The following is an 18,154-nucleotide window of genomic DNA, read 5'->3' on the forward strand; positions in this document are numbered from 1 at the left end:
TTGTAAAATCAAAGACAAGACAGACTTTAGTATTCTGAGGCAGTGTCATTTGTTTTACTATACTGAGTTACAAAATTCTTGTTGTTGCACTCTTTCTTTTAATAACCTAAAATGTTGCATGCAAACCGAAATTATATTTTGCAAGAAGAACAATACATAAGGAATTGGGTACTTGGCCTGAAGAGAACTTGTCTTTGCCAAACATTTGAGTGTGGGGTGCCAAGCTCAAGGGATGGGCTCATCCTTTTAAGACTGTTCACTTCTGGGCCAGAGATGCCCTCATACAGGCAGTTCCCCACATCCATCACCAGGCTCATCTTCTACCACCACGTGAGGAATTAAAGGTGTTTCTCCTCATTCATCTGGAACATTCCTTTGTAGAGCTGCATCTGACTCCCACCTGACTCTGCGGGCTGTTGCGAATGGAAAAGCCACTTCTCTGTTGTGTAAGGAATTGCAACTATGTTTAGGAGCCAAAGAAGAGGTACAGAGCCTGGGCAGAGTCCAGCTGTACCAGCTTTGCTCCCAGAGCCACTGCTAGTCCATATGCAGCCTTTGTGCAAGTTAAAATAAGGTGCCTCGCTCAGGTGGACACAGTTGCAGGCCCACAGGGCACCCCCTGGCAGCTGCACTCCTTCTGAGCCAGCCTTGTCCTGTGTCTCGGCCTCTGGTGACAGACAGCACAGCTCCTTGACTGTGGCCACACGTTCCCCGGAGAAGCTTGGCTCTGGGTTTATTGCTGTCGCCTCCCTCATCCTCCCTTCCCATCACATCTCAGAATTTCTCCTGCTGGCCTTCCTGAACTCACAGCTCAGATTGGCTTCTGCCTATTTCCACCAGGCCTGGGCGTGGTTGCTCTTGTTTTTGTTTTGTTTGTTTTTTTCACGAGGCCTTCATTCCTCAGGCTCCTGCCTTTTATATATCCCTGCCCAGGAGCTGTAGGGGGCTCCAGATTTCATCTCTGGCCTTGCCGATTATCAATCAGTGGCTGACCCACAAATATTTAGCATGATCTCCACCTTTCTTTTTCTCAAGTACACATAAGATATTTTTGTTTATAGCTTAACAGGGCGGCTTCATCCATATATAACTGGGAAAAGGGAGCTTGTGGATCACAAACAATGCATGAAAAGTTATAAAAACAATCACAGTACAACAAAATTAAATGTATCTGTGGTACCATTAATTTCTATGTTGAAGGAACCTTGAAAAACAATGACCTGGTGAAGAAATCAGTAACAGTATTGGAGATTTTGTATGGCCAGAAGTGTGGCAAAAACAGCAAATTATTACAATCAATACAGTATGTATGTTAGAATCAACAGAGAAGGTTTCTTAAATGCCCATGCTTTCATTGTTAATACTCTTGCAACTTGAAGAGTTTTAATTTTTTCAAAATAAAAGAGTTTTAAGTTTAAAAATCCTGCGCTGAGGCCTCTGGATGATGATGTTCTATAACTTGATGTGGGGGGTGGGGTGGTGGAGTTTCAGATTTGTGCACATCACTGCATGGATGTTATGCTTTTTCATGAACACTTTTTTTTTAGTGGTGAAGCTAAGATTTTTTTTCTCTCTGAATATATATATATAAAAATTTCAGAGAGAGGAAGGGAGAGGAAAAAAGAGATAGAAACATCAATGATAAGAAAGAATCATCGATGGGCTGCCTCCTGCACGTCCCCTACTGGGGATCAAGCCAGCAACCTAGGCATGTGCCCTGACCAGGAATCTAGACATGACCTCCTGGTTCATAGGTCAACACTCAACCACTGAGCCACTGGCTGGGCTGCTTTTATTCTTTTTAATTAAAAAAATTTTAATTACATGTGACATTCAATATTATATTAGCTTCAGGTTTACAGCATAGTGGTTCGACATTAACATAAGTTATAAAGTGATCCCCCAGTAAGTGTAGTACCCACCTGGCACCACACATAGTTATTACAGTATTACTGACTACATTCCCTATGCTGTACTTTTCATCCCCATGACTATTCTATAACTACCAATTTGTATTTCTTAATCCCTTCACCTTTTTTACCCAGTCCTCCCCATCCCTCTCCCATCTGGCAGTCCCTCTCCCCTCAGTTTGTTCTGTGTATCTGTGAGTTTGTTTCTGTTTGTTTTTTTAAAAAACTTTTAAATAAATGTTTACCACTTCCGCCACCCCCTGAAAACACCCATGCTACCTCCCAAGTTTCTGACCAATTGGATCCGATTCTCTGGGCTGGGGCACTGGTGGTTCTTCCGTGCAGCGTGCAGCCTGGTTTGAGATTGTTCAGCTCCCACCCCCGCCCCGCCCCCCCCCCCCCCCCCCCCGCCTCTCCCAGCGGGTGATTCAGACGTCCCAGGTCTCCATCACATACATCAGGGAGGCTGTGAACGCAGCAAGGAGGAAGGCAGCCTGACCTGCAGGGTCGCCCTGTGTTGTTGATTTCATTCAGGCTAAAGGGCTTTCCCCCTCATGAGGTTTAAAGTCATGCTTTGGAAGTAACTGTGGCATCCAAATAGCTCTTCTTTCCCGTGAGACATCTTTTTACTTTACCCAAAATAGACAAGGGGTTAACACTCCATCTGCTTGCCATGCAGCCTCTGGAAGCATGCAAGGCTTTCTGTTTCCCTCTGAAATTCTGCAGTGTGTACTAGTAAGTGGTGCCTGAGCCCACAGGAACAAGAGCAGGCAGGCCCTGCCCCCTCCTCTCTCACTCAGGGGACCTCTGAGGCCATCACCTGCATAGTGCATTGAGCTCTCGCCCAGCAGGGGAAGCATTCCGCCCATAATAATACGACTGAGAGTCAGGTCCCGGCCCTGCTCACATTGGATTAGGATTTGCTCTTGAGGGAAGGAATCTATAATTGGCATCCCCATGGCAAGTATTTCAAATGACAAACGCCGCACGCGGTCATGAGGGAAGGATGCGCTCTTCCGTGCTTCTGGGTGTCGCCTTCTGCGTCTGTGGCCGAGTGGTCAGCGCACAAAGCCTGAACCCGATGCCACGAGACTTGAATTCTGGCTCCAGACAAGCACCTGATGCAAAGCAGACCTTGAGCCTGGGAGGGTCCTTCTGCAGTCAGACACGACAGCAGAAAGGGGGGCGAGCTGAGGCGTGGGCTGCGCCAGGAGTGCCTGAAGGGCAGTGGGACCCGCCTGGCCTGCGGAGGCCGAGTTTCCGAAGCAGCATCGGACAACGATGGTGCTTTATCTCCATGTCACCACTCTTGGGGCTGAAGTTTCCCTGGAGACGGAGGGCCGCCAAGACCTGAAGGTTCCCAACATAAAGCTACCTCGCCTGCTCTGACAAGACCTTAGGAGGGAGAGTGCTTGGATGTCATCATGCCGCGTCCCTGTGACAGGTCCACCCGTTCAGGGGCCCCCGGGCTGTTTCTCCCCCTGTGGCAAAGCGTGGTCCCCAAAACGCAAGGGAGGGCAGGAGAACAGTCAAGCCAGAGGAAGCACCTTTGCCTCAGGAGCCAGGTGCCTGCAACAGCTGAGGCCGGGTGTTTAGAATGTGGCTCTTCGAGACCCCACACCTATTCTCAAGCCCATGACGTCTGACCCACAGTGGGGATCAACCAGCGATTCACAAAAGAGCAAGCACTGTGTGCGAGAGCAGACAGCTGTGTATAAGGACGGTCCTGCAGCCTTGTCCCCTCCCCCACGCCCCCTGGTGATCAGGACACCTCAGCATTTACTGAAAGTCCCAGAGCCTTAAGGGGAAAATGGGGCAGGGCGCTGAATCACAGGCTCCTTCCTCCCTGGCTGAGAGCTTGCACTCAGGCCCAGGCTTTGGCATTGCTGCCGATGGCAGTGCTGTCTGTTCCATTAAACCCTCTGTCGTCATTTTCTCTTTTAAATCTGTGTGCGCATCGGATGAGGTGGTGGCCCCTGCCAGGATGCGCGACCGTGGGCAGCAAGGGCATTCCATTAGCTAAGTGGGAAGGTTCTCGGTTCAGCAGGAAGTGCCTCAGCTCTTAAAGCCCTCAGCTGATCAACCGAAGTGCGTGCCCTTGACCGGAAATCGAACCTGGAGCAGCCCCAGGGCCTCCATGTGGCCCGCCCTTCACTGCAGACCTCACAGGGCCAAGCTGGGGACACCCACACAGCCAGACCCAACCCAGCCCTCCCTCCAGCCACAGTGAGACGCCCGGGCTTAAAAATACACATATTCCCGAGGTTGTCTAAGGACCAAGATGTCTTTGCTCCCTTTAGTTACAAGATGTGCGAAGCTAATGCATTTCTGCTCCCTCATGGTGAGACTGGGGTGAAGGGAGGAGGGGGAGCCGAATAGCTGTCTGGCTAAAGAAAGAAGCAGGAAGGCCCTGTGGCCAGGGGAAGACCAGGCGGTGAGAGCTAGTCTCGAGTCCCATGGCAGCCCCTCTGCTTCTGGGCGTGTGAGCTGTGTCAAGCTTTTCGGCCTCCCCAGCCCCATTTCCTAGTCAGCACTGTGGTGGGGATTAATGATCACCCAGTGCACAATTAATGCTCAAAAATGGTAGTTATTATTGCTGTCAGGTTCAGATCTACGTCAGATACCAGACTCTGTCAGCAAAGCCCAGTGTGCGCTTAGGGCTCCAGGAAAGAAGGAAAATGAGCTGAAATGCCCAAAATGTGCCCACCTCGCCCGGAGGGTGAGAAGAGCAGAGTGGTCAGAGGAAAGTCAAAGTAGGATAAAAGTTAATGACAGAATCAAGGAAAAAATAATATTGTAATACCCTGATTACCTGGAACCCAGTGAATCAGAGTCTCTCATTCACTTATTTGTTGGATGAATTTTTATTCAAAGAGCACATCCTGTATAAAGACCTATTTTAAAGGCCATAGTGCCACTCTCCCAGGTAGAAAGAAGGAGAACCTGACACCCTTACCCCGTGGTCGGCAAACTGCGGCTCTTTGGCCCCTTGAGTGTGGCTCTTCCTAAGCCTTAGGAGTACCCTAATTAAGTTAATAACAATGCACCTACCTATATAGTTTAAGTATAAAAAATTTGGCTCTCAAAAGAAATTTCAATCGTACTGTTGATATTTGGCTCTGTTGACTAATGAGTTTGCCGACCACTGCCTTAGGCACATGATCATAAAGTGGAGATATGGGCTTTAAAGAGACGGCATTTTTCCTGCTCATGGGTTGATGTGAAGGAACTGTGGGGTCCTGTGCTGCTAGCACTGCTGGGCAACACTGCAGAGCTGGGTTAGTAATCCATCACCCTCAGGGGGCCAGGCCTCCTTTCAGAACAGCGTTTTTAAATGCAGAAAATGTAATAAACAGGATTATAAATTAAACCAATTATTTTAAAACATTGTTGTCAAAATGTATTAGCATATTAAGCAACAACATCTAGTAACAACATCTGTCATAGTCTAGTAGCTAGCATAATTTTGAAGTAGAAATGAGTGTAGAAGTGAGAAATTAACAAACTTTTAAAAAAATTCTAGGAAACCACTAGACCTTTGGTTGTCCCCAGAATCCCACATTCCATTTTTTCACCATCTGTATGACCTGATATAAAACATAAAATAAATTAACAAGCATAAATAGGATATAAAATTGTTTGCTGTAACATAAAAGAAGCCTGGATGGAGGCAGCCCAGCGCGTAGCCAAGGTGTCCTCTCACACCCGTCTATGTTCTTTGCACACCTCTCCCTTATTTTGGGACCAGAATTTTTAGACTTTCCTTTACAGCGTCAATGAATAACAACTCTAAGCAATTTCTGGAATCTTTGAAGCCAGAGATCAGGCTTAGTAATCTTTATAACCCCCACAGTACCAAACACAGTGCCTGACCCAGCCGAGCCCACAATGAGTGTGTTGTTGAACTGAGTCGAGAGCCGTGTGATAAATGACCTGCCGGGGCTGTTAGACCCCTCCACACATCCGATCCCCGTTCTAATTAGTTTTATTAAGGAAGCCTGTGCTGTGCGGCTATTGTTTCCTTTGTGAGTCAGCAGTTTTAGGAATGCGTTCCTACCCTGATGACGGTTGTGGCTGATGGAGTTTGGAGGGAGGAACTGTGGTCCCATCACATTTCACTTGTCTCAAACCTCCGTAGGAGCTGCTACTTAGAATAGCAGAATTGGAAGTAGCTTGTCCACTGCCCGAGATGTTGCCTTTGCTAAACTACGGCCGGGTTACTGTGATTGAAAGTGGTTCTCAAGCTTCTGGGTTGTTTTTCTTTCTTTCTCTTTTTCTCTCGCCTTTTCTTTCCCTGGCCTGGGACTCCCATTTCCATCCTACAGCACTGTATCGGGCCTTCGCTGCTGCAGGAGGGGGCCAGACTGCTGTGCTTATTTGCGAGTGTCAGGCACTCACTAGGCACTGAGCGCAGGAGACTTTCCCTGCTGGTAGGAATCAGCTCCAGCCGCATCAGACCCACCTGGCGCTTCTCAAAGGAAGGCCTGTCAACACGGTAATGTTTTGAAGAGCACCGAGCGCCTGATTGCGGCTGGCCTGCGGTGACCCGAGAGTGTGGCTCACAGCAGAGGAACCTCTCAGTGGAGAGGCCTCTGGAAAGTTGCTGTCATGCGAGGAGGTCCAGCTCGGGCCAAGGAGGGCTGGCCCCGGGCCGAGGAGGGCTAGATCAGACTGCACTCCAGGACTCAGCAGCAGATGGGGAGGATGGAAAACTCCAGAACTGAGCAGCTACAGTTAAGGCAAGAAAATTACCAGCTTGCCCTCCAGACTTCAGTGGTTTTATGTTTGAGGCTGAGGTTGCTCTCCCAAGGGGAGTGGAGGCCTGAGAGGTGGAAGCAGGGGGGAGATGCCCCCACTCACCTCCTGGAGAAAAGAGTTGCTGATTTGCTGTCATTCTCTTTACTAACATTTAACAAGCACTTATTCTGAGGAGTGAACATATGCTAATTCTTTAATTTTTACAACTGTCCCAGGAAGCAGTACTATTACCTCATTTTACAGGCGAGGAAACTGAGACCCAGAGAAGTTAAGTGACTTGCCTAAAGGTCTCCAGCTGGCAACGTGGAGGAGCTGGAATTCAGAACCACGCAGCCTGTCCCCAGACACCACACTTAGTGGCTTCACTTCACTGTCTCACATTCTATTGGTGTGACACCCAGAAGCCACTTATACTCACTCTGGCTCATGCCCAGCTTGCCATCGAAGACTCCAAATAAAGAGGCAATGCCTTTCCTCCTCTTCCCCCTCCTCCTCCTCCAGGATGGCTTGTCTAAATGGCCTAGCCAGGAGCGTGGAGAAATTTCTAGAACCAACATTAGTGTAAACTATGGCTGAAGTGGAAACTCCATTAATACCTGCTCTTTCCACCTTCATAGCCTATGTTTGCCGGCTGAGGATTCCCATTCTGATGAGAGAAAGCAACTCCCATCCCATCTGACTTTGCAGTGCTGTTTGTTGCTTCAGAGCCTGAGAATCTCCTCCGGTCAGGGGAGGTTTGCTCCTAGCTTCCAAGTCCCTCCCTCCTTTCCTCCCTCCCTCCCTTCCTTCCTTTGTTCCTTCCTTCCTCCCTCTCTTCCTCCCTCTCTTCCTCCCTCCCTTCCTTCCTCCCTCCCTCCCTCCCTTCCTCCCTTCCTCCCTTCCGGGTGGCAATTAGAAATGGGTAGAAAGATAGTGAAATGGACAAAAAGCAACTGCCCCTTCCTGTTAGTCAGCCCAGGCTCTTGCCTCTTATTTCCATTTGGACTTGGATTGCAAGCCTCCAGGAGGGTTGGATACTAGGAGCCATGTCCACTGACCCTTACTCCTTTCACACCCCCTCCCACCTTCACACTCACCTGCATGAAGTCCCTTCTCTTTCAGTTCCATGCTAATGTGTGGTCATCCCTTCCTTGCCTTATCCTGTTTGGAGAGGACAGGACGGTGCCCAGCAGAGCGGAGAGGATGTGTACCAAGTAGTGATGCATGTGAACAGGGCCCATAGCCCACAGGTGTCAATGGCAGGAGACAGAGCCCTCTCTCCTCTTCAAAGCCATGCTCAAGCTAGGGCCTTGATGACTAAGCACTAGCAGTGAGGGAGAGGGCAAGGTTTGGGATGTGGGGAGGGTGGCTTAAATTGGCATTCTTCTAAAGTATGTAGGGGTGTCATTCTGGAGAAAATCAGGTGATGTTTGTGAAAATATGTACACTCTGACCTCGCATACTTCACCCCTGGCATATACACAGAGAAATTCATATGTCAACCCATAAGGGACCATATCTGAGGATGTCCTCAGCAGTGTTGTTTGTGAAAGGAGAAGGTGGGAGCAATCTGTGTGTCTATCACTAGGGGAATGGGTATGCAAAAGGTGGTGAAATAGTTTGCATCCATTAGAAACAATAATGCTAAAAAAAAAAAAAAAGAAAAAAGGAAAAAGAATGCCATAAAAACAATGCTGAGTGAAAAGAGTAAAAAAAGTGAGGACTCTAGCATGTTGCCATTATGAAAATAAAACGATACATTACTTATTATATAAAGGTTTTATTCAAATTCGAATCTACAGTTAAAATACATTGGCAGAGGGCGTGGAAGGAAATGTTGATTAAAGAGGAAGATAAAGTTGTACATTTGCATGATGCTGTTGATATGTGGTGTCAGGGAAGTTAATTCAGCCCTCTGCACATAAGATAGAAAAAGAAAAGAAATGTCAAGAGTTTCATTGTCGCTCATGTTAATTATCCATTTACTAAATATTTTCTGAGCATGAGATATACAAGGAACAGAGAAAGTATCCCAAAGAGTCTCAGACTAAGACTCAGAGGCCATCTGACCTATCCCCCATGCCCTGGGGTTCTCCAGCCTCCTCCCTGACACACAAGCACTAGAAAATGCTACTACCCCCTTAATTCCCATTTAGCATTTTGCTGCCCTAGAGCAGTAGTCAGCAAACTATGGCTCGCGAGCTACATGCGGCTCTTTGGCCCCTTGAGTGTGGCTCTTCCACAAAATACCACACACAGGCGCGCACGTATAGTGCGAAGTTGACTTAAAACTTTAAGTAAAGTTTATTAAGTTAATTTTAGGGAACGTTGTGGAGTGAAAGAAGATGTAGTGTCGAGGATTGAGAAAGGTATGTTGAGATGGTTTGGACATATAGAGAGGATGAACAAAAGGAGATAGACGAAACAAGTATACAAGACTAGTGTGGATGGGAGAGTTGGAAGGGGTCGACCTCAGCGTTTTTAGCAAAGGCCAGCTTAGGAGTACCCTAATTAAGTTAATAACAATGTACCTACCTATATAGTTTAAGTTTAAAAAATTTGGCTCTCCAAGAAATTTCAATCGTTGTACTGTTGATATTTGGCTCTGTTGACTAATGAGTTTGCCGACCACTGCCCTAGAGCAAGTCCAGACTGAGGAATGGGTTAGGAGCTCTCTGAGTGAAATTTCTGTCCAGGGCAGTAATCTGCAGGGTGAATTAGTACCTGTGAACATGGCAGAGTTCAGTCCTTGCCAACATTCCCCAACAGCTGCCTTCAGTTCAGGTGTTTTTCTTCTGGTCTTCAGAGGTGCAGGTGTAATGTATTCAAGCTGCTGCAGCTCAAAGCTGATTTTTTTTTTTTGGTCTTGTGAAGTTTGTTATTGAAATAATTTTTATGTCAAAAAAATGAAACTGCTTTAATTCACAACATGGAGGGACACACTCTATTAGCAAGGCTTCTGTATATATAATTATTTTAAACAAATGCTGTTTTATTTCTTTAAAATGTTGTGCATTGTTATAAGCTAGGATGTAAATGGGCATATTAGTTTGATTTGTATGACATGACATGTTTACTTGGTAAATATTTAAATTGAATGGACCCAGTGATTTAGAAGCACCTATTTCCAGACCAGTCTAGCCATGGTAATTTAATACTTGTCCATTTTGCCTCCCCCCAAAATTAAGTGTGTGTATCAGGAATTCACACTGAGTAATCAGTCCCTATTATACCAGTCTATGCTTATTTCTGAAGAAAATTATGATTCAGTTTCTAAAGCACAATTCCAAATAGCATACCCATTTTATCACACTCAGTGCAGCATATTCAAGGTTTGCCTGCAATGGCCTTGTTTGAAAGGTACAGCAAATTTTTAGAGGAAAAATTTTTGGGGGGAGTTTAGCTCAAAAAGAATCAAGTGCTCTGTGTGTGGTACCGTGATTTCCAAATAAGTGAAGTTTTGTTCTGATCTATTGTCCTCCTTCCTCAATAAAACAGTGTTTTGAGCAGCAAATAAGAAGCTGATTTCAGGCTTCGGTTTTCATTGGCTGCCCGTAGCATCACTCACCATCCTGGGAGGCGGGCGCCCTGGCACCCTGTAAGAGCAGCATAAATCACAGTTTCATTTTAGGGGGAAGGTTATTGATTTGCTGACTTTTTTCTCTTCTCCCTCCGATGCAGACGTTAGTGGGAAATGGAAGCTTCCTTTATGCAGTTTATTATTGCCAATCAAAAGGGCGGCCTGTGCTTACCTGGTTTATAATGAAAGGTGATACGGGTGAGTGGTTTCATACCACTCATCTTGCAGTGACTGTAATCAAGAGATAAAAGCTAGAGCAACTACACATGCTGGCCAGACCTCATCAGCGTTATTTACCGCCTGTCCTACGGCTGGGGCGTTCAGCAGCGGAGAGGGAGGGACTGATGTAGGTAAATAACAGTGCATTCATGTTCAGTTTTGCTTTTAAAGCCAGCTAACATTCACTTTTCCTCTGGTTATTAATTTGGCCTTTCAGGATCAAAGCACCTAAATGTGATTTGATGTAAGTGGTATTTTTCCATAAAAGGGTTAGAAAAAAGACAAAACAAAGAGATTTATCCATGGAAAAAGGGACAAAAGAAAAAAAGTAAATTAAAAGGCGATGAGATATTTTATGATGTCTTAAAAGACACAAAGTCAAGGAATAAATGCTTTAGTAAAATGCAGATATGTCTTGGCAAGGTAAACCAGACTTGGTTAGATTTTTTCCCCGTTATGTTATGGATTTTTTAAAGACATGATATACATGAGTTGGTAAAAGGAAACACAGCAAAGCTTTCTGTATCACTGTGCTGAGAGAAAACATTTCTAATTTGGGACAATTGTAATATGATGCTAAATATATTTATGAAGAGAAAGATTGAAATTACAAAAAAATAATAAAAATTCAATCAATGTAAACATCTCAGTACAAACAGTGCTACAGTTTGACTTGGACGTGGCAGAAACTCAGGACATAAGATCTTGTCATTGAGGTGTGCTGTGAATGCTTATATCAGCTATCCCAGGCCATCAGTCTCACTTGGCATTTGCTTAGTGCAAAAGATGAACTAAGTTAAAAAAAACACAAACATAATAAAACGTCTTTCAACCCATTCTCAGGTCCAGAGAAAAACATGATTTTACAGATCCACATTTGTTTCTTTTCTATTTAATTTACAGATACATTTAGTGCATTTCATTAATTTTAATAACTTATTCATTTAGTCTAATAAATATCCAAAAATGTTATTTCAACAAGAAATCGATAACCAAAAATAAGATATTTTACATTCTTTTTTTGGTACTAAGTCTTCAACTCTAGTGTGTAGTTTCCATTTACTGAATATCTCAATTGGATGCAAATTTTTATTGGAAATGCTTGCTTTTGTGTTTAGATTTCATAAAGTTTACACACTTGAAAAAGTAGATTCATACCCAAGTTGTTCTAAACATATTTAAGTTTTCTAATAACTGAATCAAGCATCAATTTTTAAACTTAAATTTGTTAAAAATAAAACTAATTCAGTTCTGTTGTCACACCAGCACCATTTCAAGGGTTCAGTAGCCACATGTGGCTGCCATATTGGACAGCACAGGTCTCTGGTGGGATAGGTAAGGCATATAAATCCGGGAAGTGAACACACTCATGGAGAATTCATATAATGAGGAGACCCAAGGTCTGAACACTGCCTTTGCACACATTCTTTTTCTGACAGTTTACCTTTATCTTTAGGAATTAACCTTATGTCAGCTCTACCAGGCAGTCTTTCCTAGTACCCTCAAGTTGAATTGGATGCCCTCAGCTGTGAGCTCTTAGAGCTCCCTGTACATCTTTTATCATCAGTGTGGTGTGCTATGTTCTAATTATTATCAATATAATTATATTGGTATTTCCAACTAGTTTGTAAATTCCATGTAGCCAGGAAGCTGTCTTTGTTGATTTCCCAGTGCCTGGCCCTCAATATATATGTGTGGAATGAATAAATTAATTATGATGGAATTAATTGAATGGCCAAACCTTGGAGGAAAAGGCAGAAGGACTAACCCTGTTAGAACAGAGAAGCCAGGGTATGAGAGGGCGCCAGGATAGTGTGGTGATGGGGGGCAGAGACAGAAGCTCAGTTCGTGCAGGACACTGAGCCACCTGTCATATGCTTCTGGCGAGTCAGAGAGGATGAGAATTAAGGAAAGCTATTAGATTTGTAACCAGGAGATCATTTTTACGGGCGTCCACAGAGGCAGTCAGACAAACCTAAGCCCCACGTTTTTCCTGTAAGTTCACTGGCACCCCTGATTTAAGAGTGGTAGATGTTTTGCATGTGGTGAGCAGATTGGGTTCCAGGGCCATATCCAAGTCCTAAATGTTTGGTCAGCTGCGATGCTTCCAGTTACTGCAGTTCCCACTAATGGCAGCTATTAAATCTGTATGCTAATTGAAATTGTGAGGGATTCATAGCTGGCTGGGGGCGCTGTGTGATTTACGGGCCTCTGATCCAAAGATACTTAAAGCATGGAATTATTGGAGCCAGGAAGAGAGATGTGATTAATCAAAGAAGACAATTTACTAAATGGCCCACTAAAACACACTGCAGTAAAAACTAAAAAAGGACTCTAGTTCCGTCCATGAGACAGGTGTGTGTGTGTGTGTGTGTGTGTGTGTGTGTGTGTGTGTGTGTGTGTGTAAGATAAAGTGTACACACAGGACGTAACAGGATGTTTTCCCAGCACACAGAGATTGTGCTTGGAGGTTTTCAAGGGCATATATTTATCTTTTAAGTTTGTTTACATTGTGAGCATCACCATGAGCAAATATCAAGTTCCTGACTCCATGTTTGCATCATAAGAGCTCTTGGGTATTGGGGAATGGCTACCAAACCCCGCCCCCCCCCAAAAAAAAAACACAATTCCTTTTATTTACATTTAAGGCCCCATTGTGAGTCTAAGCCCGCCTATTCCCCTGAGTATTCCTTTAATTTTCTCACACTCTGAGGCCTGTGGTTCCCTTTGCCTAAATTACTGGCACTAAGAAATCGAGATGCAAGTCAAAAAATTTCTAGTATTTATCTAAATGGAAAACTGACAATAACATAAGTAATTGTCTTGAGTAATCACTGATGCATGCCCTCAGAGTTAGGTGGATTTTGTGTTCCTCCTACCAGTGGGCTGTCCTATTTATTGTTGAACACCTCACATGGACAGCCATTTACACATATTTTTTTCAGTTGCTACACTGTCAAAACAACTGGTCAAATTCAGTACTTTCAGGAGAAAAGTCTGTCAGGTTTGGTGGTTGAGTCTGTGCATCTTCTGGGTACATGCTCACAAATGCTGAACATGGACACACACACACACACAAGCACACACACACATACCTTGCATGCAACCCGGGCAGCATGGAAAGAATTCCAGACTGCAGAAAGGGCATTCTGCTTGGAAAATCAGGATGAAGAGGAGGGGGCCAAGGGAGTGCTTTGAAGTACTTTGTATGGATCCAAATTACCCAACTACCAACTAGGCAGGACATGGTGGTGCTGCCCCCCTGTTCCCTATAGACACTAAGACTCAATGTCTCACCATTGTCACACTTCTCCAACCCAAAATACACATGAACACACATACACACTTGTATTTTCTACCCTACACCACCTACCTGTGCCAGCAAAATTGTATTAAAATTAGATCCTGGGTTAGTGAAACACCCACAGAACTAGGACCCATGAATGGATGGTAAAGGTAGAGGCTCCAAAGAAAATCAAGTGGCATCCTCAATGTTCCTTTGAAACTACCTAGCTAGGAAATGATTAGAAATTATTTATTTGCTGAGAGGTATACTGGTGACCTTTTCAGAATGGAAATTGAAGAATTAGACCTTAAAAAATCAGAAACTCAGAATCATCTAAATACCAGTGTCCCGATTTCCAACAAGGATTCACTAGTAATCAGAGTGCCAAGTGAGCTAAGAAAAAACGAAACACGAGGGGAAATAACCAGGTGAGAACAGTGTGTCTGTGACCTGCTGTGTGCAACAGAGGTGACCCTAAAATTTTGCAGGCAAACACTGGTAGAGTAATGTTTTTCCATGGCATATGCTGCAACTATTTGTATCCATTCACCATGTTTACTTCTTATCGATCTGTAATTGTCACTCACTTAAAACCAACTTTCCTTTCCACATTAGGGATGCACGTGGGTACTAGGAGCTGTGGCAGAGAAATAGGGCAAAATCATTTTTACTGGGTACAGCTCATTTTCTCCTTTGAGGTGATTATTATCTGTGTGCTCATTGCAGATTATGAGTTAACTACTGCTAATGCCTGTTCCTTCTTCCAGTTGACACACACTGGCACGCATAAGCTGACATAAAAATTTGCTACATACACGGGGTGGGAGGGCAGTAACAACATCTGGGAACTAGGTCAATTTTGAAATCTGTTGAGCAGTCAATCTGTATACTTGAATTGTAAATTTAACTCAGAACTTTTAAAAATTGTGGAACAAAAGTAGTTTTTCTTTTTCTATTAAAACTGAAGTTTAACCATCCAAAGTCCTCACAATGTCATTATCATCAGCTTCTAAGATGAAATTTGAAAATCAAAGACTACATGCGTGTTGGTGCTTTATAAATAAGTAGATAGGAAAGTGTGCAATTTGAGGTGTCAGCCAGTCCCTCCTCACCTGCGAGGCAGTTGATGGCCGGATTGTTAAATGGCTGGAAGAAGAGATGCGAGGCCATCTCAAGGGAGAAAATGAATTGCCCAAAGCCTGGAGAGTTCTTGATGTAGAGCTACTGAGGGCGGAGTTATATTCATGACCTTGACTTCAAAAGGCTACGAAACTGGTGACATTCTTAAGGGAAGAATTCTTAAGGGAAGAATTCTGGACTTCAGCCTTCCACACTCATACCTTATCAAATGATCATCCTCAATCATTCGAATGCATAGCATGCATGTGCAGTGGGGCCTTGACTTATGAGTGTCCCGACTAACGAGTTTTTTGAGATACCAGCTGTCTCTCGGCCGATTTTTTGCATTGAGTTGATAGAGTAATTTGAGTTAACGAGCTCGGACGAATTAAACTCGTAAGTCAAGGCCCCACTGTATATAAGGCAGTGTATTTGTTTGCTAGGGATGTTATGACAAAGTACCACATACTGGATGGCTTAAAAGAAATGTGTTTTCTCACAGTTCTGGAAGCTGGAAATCTGAGGTCAAGGTTTTGGCAGGTTGATTTCTCCTGAGGGTCCTCTCCTTGGCTTGTAGAGGGCCAGCTTCCACGGTGTCCTAACATGGTCATTCCTCTGTATTGTCGGCGTCTGAATGTACATACTCCTTTTCTAAGGGCACCAGTCATATTGGACTAGAGCCCACCCTAATGACTCCATTTTAACTTAATTACCCCTTTAACGGCTCCATGTCAAAACAGTCATGTTCTGGGGTACTGAAAGTTAGCGCTTCAACCTTTGAATTTTGGGGGGACACAAAATTCTATAACATCACCCAACTGTCCAGCCCAATGCCCTGCACATAGTAGGTGTTTGATAAATAATTGTTGAATGACTGAATGAAGAACTATTAACCAGACGCTCTATGCTAAAAGGAAAGGGCAGGTATTAGAAGCAAAAGTATGATGATGCTGTGGCTGCAATTTGAGCCACTCAGAGAAAATAGCAATCTGATTTTAAAAAATAATTATATTGCTATTAAATCTTTAAAAATTAAATTCTAGATCAGCCATAAAGAGACAAGGATAAAGGACTGGTACAGTCTCTCTTTGAGGGACACAAATGAAAGTACACATGCAGGAGGTCTCCAAGATTGCTTGCATCATATATTATGATTCAAAGCTGATGGAGCAATGAACAGATGGTCCACGTTTATGAAAAGGTTAGATTGGAAGCTCCTGTAGTAGATGTTCTAGAGCAGCCATTCTCAACCTGTGGGTTGCAACCCCTTTGGGGGTTGAACGACCCTTTCACAGGGGTCGCCTAAGGCCGTCAGAAAACACATATATAAATACATATTGTTTTTGTGATTAATCACTATGCTTTAATTATGTTCAATTTGTAACAATGAAAATACATCCTACATATCAGATATTTACATTACGATTCATTACAGTTATGAAGTAGCAACGAAAATGATTTTATGGTTTGGGGGGTCACCACAACATGGGGAACTGTATTAAAGGTTCGCGGCATTAGGAAGATTGAGAACCACTGTTCTAGAGTCTGTTGTTATTTTTAACACACTCAAAGAAACTGAAAATGCAAAACATTTATCAATTTTTCATTCCTCTCATATTCACAAAGTTAAAAATACACCATGGGAAGTAAATTGTAGAAGATGCACGATGCAGTCCCACTGTTCATTAAATATTCAACGTTGGCATTGAAAAATACCGTAACATTATAATTTCAAGCCAGCTTGGGGGCATTTTAACAGTATCTGAGGCTTTTGAATAATCATGTTAATACCAGCAGCTACTTTGACTAGTAGCTACTTTGATTAGTGAGATGACTAATTTGATATCTTTAACAAAAATACCCTGAAAATATATTTACCTGGTGATTAAGATGTCCATTTGAACAGACTTCTTTATAAGACTTCTTTGTGAGACACTGCCTTACTCTGCTATCATGAAAATGATCCCAGGTAGGTATGTTAACAACGCCCGTGGCTGTTTTTGTGTGGTGTCGGTGGTAGCACTGAGCTAGGCCTAATCGATATCCCTGCAGAGCCAGGGGGATATAAATCTCCAAGTCTCAACTCAGTCAACCGTACAGCAACTCAATTTTGTGCCACAGTCCTTGTAATGAGATTTTTCAATGGCACTGGCTTAATGTTAGCCCTCAGTGGCATTAGCTGCACAATCGGAATGTTCTATTTTGATCACTTGGCCTGTAGAGTGATCTTCAGTTCTCTTTCAGAGTCACTTCCTCTGAAAAGTAGAAATCAGGTGTGAAAATAAAATGGTTGATGACTTCAATTTCTCTTTGTGTCCCCATGTTTCAAAGGTTACCTCCTGGGTAAAGAAATGTCAACAGATGCCCAATCTTTGTCTCACTCTCCACTCTGTGTTACGTTATTTTGGCTGTTTGTTTATTTGTTTGTTTGTTTGTTTGTTTCAACCCTGCTCTTTTTCAAGTATGATTTTTTTTAAAAGTCCAAACCTAGCTAGTTTAAAAATAAAATGCCACAGTTTTATTTAACTTGATTTTTTTATTTCTTACATGTATTGCTAACTAAAACCTTGTTATATTTTAAAAAGACTGTATTAGTCAACCTATCAGGGATGCTCTGAGGGAAAGCTTGCTTCTCTTCTCCAGTCCAGGATTGCTGCACCATTTTACTTTGCTTCCTTTGTATTAAATAAGCACCCTGTGGAAATACCATCCAAACCCCATTTGCATCCAGTGTTTCCGAACCACCCACCCCTTTGCCTTTGTTTTCCAGACGCTTTGAATAGATTTTATTCGAGTAAAGGAGCTATACATCTACCTGGACAAATAGCTACCCTTTTCCTCTATGAGCCATCATGGATTGGGTCCAGCCCTGCCACTCTGGGGGAAGCTGCTTTGCATGTGCTTGGGGTTGTTTGAGAGCAGACTTTCTGGGTCAGCGTCGGGACCCTGGCGGCTGATAGAGGAGGGCCAGGCTACCCTGGCACAGCTCTGAAACAGAAACCTATTATCCAGAGCAAAGCCCAGTTCTTCGTAGCCAGATGGGCACAGCTAAATCTCCCCTGAAATCTCAATGGATGCTCTTTGCTTCTGATCCTGTTTCTCTCTTTATAAAGGGAAGGCCAAATGGACTTCTTGTTCTTACCCACAAAAGGGAGCAGCCATTAGCTTGTGTATCATAAAAGCTCTTAAGTTATACTCTGAAAACTGCTGGGGAGTCCCCAAGTCCCCTTCCCTGAGGTTCTGGTGTTTCCCTATAATATGAAGGAGCACTCTCAATCTCTGGGCAATTCAGTGGCTTGTTGA

General features: G+C 43.8%; 1 protein-coding gene across 1 annotated transcript in view; it reads left to right on the forward strand.

The window, feature by feature from the left end:
- Window positions 1-18,154, forward strand: part of SV2C (synaptic vesicle glycoprotein 2C) — a 146,873-nt gene that overhangs the window by 82,029 nt on the left and 46,690 nt on the right. The gene's annotated exons all lie outside the window — the stretch shown is intronic.

This window comes from Myotis myotis, unplaced genomic scaffold (genome assembly GCF_014108235.1).
Source record: "Myotis myotis isolate mMyoMyo1 unplaced genomic scaffold, mMyoMyo1.p scaffold_m19_p_5, whole genome shotgun sequence".
Lineage (NCBI taxonomy): Eukaryota > Metazoa > Chordata > Mammalia > Chiroptera > Vespertilionidae > Myotis > Myotis myotis.